This window comes from Coffea eugenioides, chromosome 6 (assembly GCF_003713205.1).
Source record: "Coffea eugenioides isolate CCC68of chromosome 6, Ceug_1.0, whole genome shotgun sequence".
Taxonomy (NCBI): Eukaryota; Viridiplantae; Streptophyta; class Magnoliopsida; order Gentianales; family Rubiaceae; genus Coffea; species Coffea eugenioides.
In genome coordinates this window covers 25,676,531-25,684,077 of record NC_040040.1, presented here as the reverse complement: position 1 = coordinate 25,684,077, position 7,547 = coordinate 25,676,531, and the positions used below count along the sequence as shown (strand labels likewise).

The 7,547-nt window shown below is 33.0% G+C and overlaps 1 non-coding gene across 1 annotated transcript; it reads left to right on the top strand.

Moving 5' to 3' along the window:
• Positions 1–1,479: 1,479 nt before the first annotated feature.
• Positions 1,480–1,586, top strand: LOC113776635. Its single transcript, XR_003469123.1, has one exon. It is a non-coding gene; the product is annotated as a small nucleolar RNA R71 (small nucleolar RNA).
• Positions 1,587–7,547: the final 5,961 nt, after the last annotated feature.

Here is a 7,547-nt window from a genome sequence, read left to right as displayed (position 1 = left end):
ATGAATAATAGTACCTGCAGTAACTAGAAATGATCTACCTAGAATAATTGGCATAAATATATCTTCTTCCATATCTAACACCACAAAATTCACTGGAATGACAAATTTTTGAACTTTTATCAATACATTCTCCAACACTCCCAATGGATATCTAATAGACCGATCCGCTAGTTGAAAAGTAATATTAGTGCGCTTAAACTCATGCAAACCCAATTGTCTAGCCACCGTTAAAGGTATTAATGATACACTAGCACTAAGATCACACAATGCCTTAGAAAAATCAACGTTACCTATGGTACAAGGTATAGAAAATCACCCCGGATCCTTCAACTTCGGTGGTAGCTTATTTTGAATAATTGCACTACATTCCTCCGTTAATGCTATTGTTTCGTAGTCTTCCAACTTCCTTTTTCTAGTCATGATTTCCTTGAGAAATTTCGCATAAGACGGAATCTGCAAAATAGCATCGGCAAAAGGAATGTTAATGTGCAATTGTTTGAAAAGTTTAACAAATTTTTCAAAATCTCTATCAAACTTATTCTGCTTTAATCTTTGTGGAAATGGAACCGCAGGAGGTATTGGAATGGTAGCGGAAGATGATGGTTGATTTTCTCTTAGTTCTCACGGCTATTTTTGTCCACTATCGCCTCTTGGTTCCTCTGCTTTTCTTCTTGTTTTTCATTCTCATCTTTCTCAACTTCCACCACTGGAGGATCTTCTAATTGTTTACCACTACGAAGAGGAATGGCTTTGACATGCTCCTTAGGATTAACCTCCGTTTTGCTAGGTAATTCTCCTTGATTTCAATTATTCAAAGAACTAACAATTTGACCAATTTGGACCTCTACATTCCTGTACATTGTAGTGAGTTGGTCCAATCTTCCTTCTACTCGCTCAAATCTGTCCGACGTAACCTTTGCGAGTTTTTCCACTGCAATCTCCCAACCAGGTTTAGTTTCAGCTTGTTGTTGCCTTGATTGAAATTCCGGTGGATTGGCTGGCCTTGGTTGATTTCCTTGATCCTTCCATCCAAAGTTTGGATGATTTCTCCACCCCGAATTGTAAGTATTCGAGTAGGGGTTATTTTGAGCATTACGATTGTAATTATTGACGAATTGTACCTGCTCAGAATCAACCCACTCATTAGTATCATGTTCACCTCCACATATAGAACAACACGCTACATGTGCATTAGATGAACTTGGACCAACTCCACCTTGTCTATTTAGCAACTTCATCACATTATTCATTTGAGCACTCAGCATATTGAGAGTGTCCATTTCTATCATACCTGCGTGACGTCTTGTATTACCTCTCTCATTGGCCCATTGGTAGTTATTTGCGGCCATTTCTTCTATCAAATTCTGAGCTTCTTGGGGTGATTTACCCATCAAAGCTCCACCTGCAGCTGCATCAATCATAGTTTTAGTAGAAAAAACTAAACCATTATAGAAGGTTTGTATGATTAACCACTCCGGCAGTCCATGATGTGGACATTTCCGAAGCAAATCTCTAAACCTTTCCCATGGCTCATATAATGATTCACCTTCCAATTGGCTAAAACTAGTGATATCCATTCTTAGCTTAGCAGTCTTACCTGGTGGAAAATACTTATTCAAGAATGCTCTTGATAAATCATCCCATCTGGTGATAGTATTAGGAGCATGAGAATGTAGCCAAAGTTTGGCCTTATCTCTCAATGAAAATGGGAACAATCTTAGCCTTATAGCATCATCACTAACTCCATTCATTTTAATTGTATCACAAATTTCCAAAAATGTAGCTAAGTGTGAATTAGGATCTTCTACTGCATTATCTCCAAATTGAGATTGTTAAACCATTTGGATAAGTGATGGTTTAATCTCAAAATTGTTAGCATTTACCGTAGGCCTTACTATACTTGTTTGAGATCCTTGTGTTCCCGGTAGAGCAAAATCTCGTAGAACTCGCCTATTTGCTTCGTTTTCTGCCATTTCTTCTTCAAATGGAAGCTCTATTAAGATTTTCTCTATTGGCTGCCAAATCTCTTGTTCCTCTTGCTGAGGTGGATGCCTCTTTTGTCTACGTAGTGTCCTCTCAATTTCTGGATCGAATGGTGTAACTTCCCGAGACGCCCAGTGTATACACTACAAATAGAAATAGGAGATATTATGCAACTTCAATTGTCAAAAACTGATTACGATATAAGATTAAATATAATCAGCTAAAAAAATAAATCTGTCTAAATTAATAGAGTTGATTAGGCTCTAATATTGCCGCTCCCCAGCAACGGCGCCAAAAATTTGACGAATTTTTACTTTAAGTGCAAGTTTAATTCCGAATTATACCCGTTTTACTGCAAGTATACAGGCCTAAATCGTAATATTGGGTATGTATCGGGTCGATCCCACGAGGAGCAATTAACATAATTATTAGATACTAATTTATTCTATTATTTAGACTCACAATAAATTTGAGCAGAAAATTCAGAAATTAGTCCAACTACAAAAATTCTTAACTAGATAAATGCAATTTCACAAAAGGAGTAGAATTCACTAAATATTAAGATCTAGGGATGTAGATTCCACTTATGACATAAAAGATAAAAAACGAATGAATTTAACACTTGTTACTACTCTTATTTAACCAAGAATTCATTTCCAACAATACCAAAATCACATTCTCATGATAATAATGGGTTAAAACAGATTAGTTTTTCCTAATCTCTTGGTAAATACTAAATCTATTTTGTGCATACATGAAATGTAGATTTCATCCACTTGAATGTATTTCTATTCTCATGAATATACTACTCAAGCTCTACTTATGTCATTCCATTATTTTTACCATTTCTCAATGAGTAAAAACAACTATAAACCTGCTATTGGTGATCAAACAATAACAAGTAATCCAACATACACAAGTAGATAAGTTAAAACAAGATATAACAAGTATAAATCACAATCACTTCATATCACTTGGCCATAAGCTTCATCTACTCCCTAGATAAAGGAAATTAGCTACTCATGAATGATGAAATACTCATAACTTCATTAATGTAAATCATCATGAATTACAAATACAAAAAGAGTAAAGAAAGTCTTAGCCAAGATATGGTGAAACCTTCCAAAAATCTCCTTTGTCTTGAACTTAGATGATTACAAGATGAAACCTCAATTGCCCCTTTGCAAGTTTCAAGCTAGAGAGAATATGTTTTTTTAGTAAGAATACTAGCTACGTATGGATCTCCCGACCTCTCTCAATGTCTCTGCATAAAAACTACTCAAAGGCTTCATTTTTCCAAGTCAAATTCTAACCCTTGATTCCCAAATCTCCACTTTGTTATCATAGTCAATAACCAATATTTTTTATTTGAAAATAAGCCACCTTTCTTGCCCTTTGGTCTTCTGAAGCATGTGCATCGAATTCCCTTGCATCTTATAACTGGAAAGTGGTATGAACACAAGAGAAATGGCTGAGCAAATTGCAGAATTTCGGCTACAAAACGCGCCTACTCAAAACGCGGCATCAACTCGCGTTTTTTCTACTCGCATTTTCACTCTAGCCTTATTTCAACTGCGATTTTCTCCATGATGAAGGCCGAACTGGCTTTTGTACAAAACACAAAAGTTGTAGCCCTTTGAGTTAGCTTTCCAATACTTCAAAAATAATTCAAATCGGAGTTTTGTAACCTGAGATATGATCGAAATACTAACACCTGATCAAACCTCTGTTTTAACCTCCGACCACAGAATGCAACTTTTGTATTCCGACTTTTTATCCATGAAAATGGCAGAATTTGATTTCGATGTCTTCATACGAATTGTAGGTCTCTTTCTTAGCTTTAAAATGGTATAAAGATCACCTCAATCCGATAAGTGTACCTCCAGATATGGTCAAAATACCAAAGAGTATCAAAACTGACTTGTATTGTATTTCCTCACTTGAACGTTTTTCACTTCATTCTTCTTGTTACCACTTGAATTCATCACCAAATCTCTATTTTTCACCTCATTTGACATCCTTTGGTGATTGAATCATCATTCCTGCATAAAAATGAAGTTTTTACCATTAAAATCAATAGAAATGCAATATTATCCACTTTTACCAAAAATATATAATTTTACCAAAAACCTCTTTATTTTAATTATAAAACTAAATAATCAACTCAAAATTAACTAATAAAATGCACTTAAAAATACGTAAAATAAACTCTTTTCAATAGCTATCTGACTTGGTGGGTTGGAGGCGCATATAAACACGCACATAATTCTCTGTTTTCATGAAAAGTTGGATTCTGAAGAACAATTATGAATTGGTCAAGGAGTATGTTTTAATAAAACAATAAGATGCAAATATGGTGTTTAACATATTAATTTTATTTTTTTCTTGACACATAATCTCTATTTAAATTTAAATTTTCTATTTTTGCACATATGTCATGCATATAATTTCACTCTTCTAAAAAAATTTTATACACTAATGGCATAGAAAAGATTAATCTCACACACATATATAATGATTATTTTCTTCATAAAAAAGTTGAATTCCCGAAAAACGACTATAATTTTGGAATCGAAGGAGTATATTTGAAGAAAAGAATAAATAGTTAGATCTTGTGTTTCGTTAACTTTTGCCTTTTGCATCTTCTATTCTGTTGTTGGATGAGATATAGCACTTGCGGGCAAAAAAATTTTGCCAGAACCGTACTTTGCTCCACTAGATTGTTTTGAGTGCATTCCTTTTTAGTCTTTTGAAAAAAAAAGATCCTTTGATTCTTATACTTGTCCTCATAGTATAAGTTATGTAAATTAACTTTATTTTCTTTAGAACAGTAAAAGTGATGGGGGAAATTATAAAAGTGATGGTTACAAACCCCAAGGAACACAAAACTAAAAGGTATCTTATCTCCCCTATAAATTGCACTAATATTCATTGTAGCTTTTCACACTAACAAATTCCTTGTCCATTAGTTTAATTATTACTTTTTTTTTATTCTATCACTCCTCCTCACATCCTTTCCACTTCGAGCTACCGGGTTCAGGATTTGAACCCTAAACCTGACAGTGGAGAGAATTCTAAAAGTCTTCTCTTAACCAGTTTATCAATTTCGATCTTGAGACTTCATCAAAATATTTCTTCCTCAGTCTCTCAACAATTTTCTGTGTGGGACTATCACTCAAGCTTTTAATAAATTAAACTAAAAGAGCTATGCGTTTATCTTTTGCAATCTCTTACTTTGTTCGTTTCCTTGTAAAGTATATTTTGCAAGCATGGAGGCATAGATAATTTAATCATAGATTTATTTAATTTCCCATGATTTTCATGTATCATTTAAGAACAGGACACTCTTGTGACTGTGGTCGTCATGCATTAATCTTTATTTTTCCAATCCGTGTGGATTCGACCTTGCTTACCACTAGTTACAGAATTTGTATTTAATTTGAGCAAGTAATTATTATTGTACAGATTCGGCACCTGTCAGCTTGGTGCCACACAATACACAGTTCTATGATTAAGCTTAGGAAATTGGGTATTAAAGTACTATCCATAACAAGTTTGACACTTTTTTGTGAAGTAAAATGCCTCCTATGTCGAAGTTAGTTACTCACGAGAGAGAGAGAGAGAGAGAGAGAGAGAGAGAGAGAGAGAGAGAGATGAGGTAGTTTTAATGTAAGCTCTCAATTTAGAAAAATTGGGAGAATTGACTTGATTTCTGTTAACCGAGTAACTATAAGGTTTTTTATTGGACGAAAATTTAGGCTATATAGCAAAATCGTTTAATAGGTATTCATACCATATCTTAACATCTTGTCTTTTCTCTTTTGTTTCTTAATTCCTATCATATGGCATCTTGGAGCTCTTTATAATTGATTAATCTAGTTATACATGTCAATGTCAAAATGGTGAAACTGTTAAAAAAAGATTTAAATGTAGAAGAAAATGATAGAAAAAGGATGAATATCTTCTACACATAAAATTATTTCATCTTACTAAATTTCTTACTTTAATAATAATGTTGTGAAAAATATGATGCACCACCATCTAAATGCCATTTTACAAAAGGTTAGTCATAACCTTAGTTGCAGCTAAAAGGGCTTTTTTTCTTTTTTTCTTTTTTTCTTTTGAGCAATGCCTGAAAACCTACAATCGTAGTTTATTAATAGCACTAACAATGTTCCAGAAAAAATCAATTAGCTCATCATGAATAGCTATTTTGTTATTCAAAACAAAAATCAAGCTCTATTAATTCTAAAAAATTTTACCATATATATTTTTCCTTTATTTCACAATTGACTTATCATTAATATTACAATTACCAATTATGATTAGTTGGAAAAATAATAAAACTGATAAATACATAACATGATGAATGGAGTACAAAAATTAGGTCTTATTATTTGAAAGAGCATTTCTTTATCATATGGCGGTTATTCAGTTGCTCAGTTTACGAGGATGTAATGGCGAAAATTAACAAGCGAAAGGCAACTATAATTGAAAGCTGCACTTCCTTAATGTCTAGTACTACTTCCTCAGTCTTAGAAAGATTGTTACGTTACATTTCTATAAGGCCACTACTAGAAGTATGAAAATTATTGATAACATCTAACAACAACACCTAATATTGTCATAAACAAAGTCATTTAATGACAATAATCCATATTGTCCCATATTATTAATTTTTATGACAACTTTATTATTGTCATTAATGAAATAATTTTTTTGTCAATACTTACGTAGGTGACAAATAAAATTTCTAAAATGTTGTCACAACATAAACTTTTGGCTGTGACAACTAACTTGTTGTCACTCACTCTTTCATAAAAAATAGTTTCCCTTGCAAAATGTGAAATATATGAGGGGAAAAATAAAAATAGAGCTCTCTAGTTTCCTTGAAGTTGTTGTCTTTTTTCTCTCTTCCTACTTTCTCTATTTCTGTGACTGAACTCAGCAGTAGTCTCAAGTTAGACATGGCTATAGTTTCAGAATCGCAGATTTCGATTCTTCTAAAATGTGGAATTTGAATTGGCCCTTATAGGGATAGTTATAGTTATAGTTCTTGAACCTCTAGTTCCGATCTGGTTTTAGTTCCATTTTATTCCGATTCCAATTTTAGTTTTTTTCTATTATAGTTTTAGTTCTTTTAGTTACGCTCAAGCACTCATTGTTATACGATTGACTATATAAAAATATGAAAATGAATATAGAAAAAGGTAAGAAATTTATTGTATTATCATGTGCATAGACAAAGAAAAATGATGCAAATTTTATGAAAAAAATCTCATTATTGATTAGATCAGATTGGTCTAGTGTTTAAATTAGTTATGAAGTCTAGATTTATTAATGGGACGGGACAATAGATTGCTGGATCAGAATTGGGGTTGTTGGTATCGGGTGCTTATTATTGATATTGGACTCTAAATTGGCCAAATAAATTTAGGTAGCAAGTATTTTTTCAAATAACATGAATTGGTCCTAAACCACCAGTTTCGGTTTCAATTCAAGTTTTCGGTAAACGTGAACCTAAACCTTTAGTCAAGGTTATGATTTTGATTCCGATTTCTAAA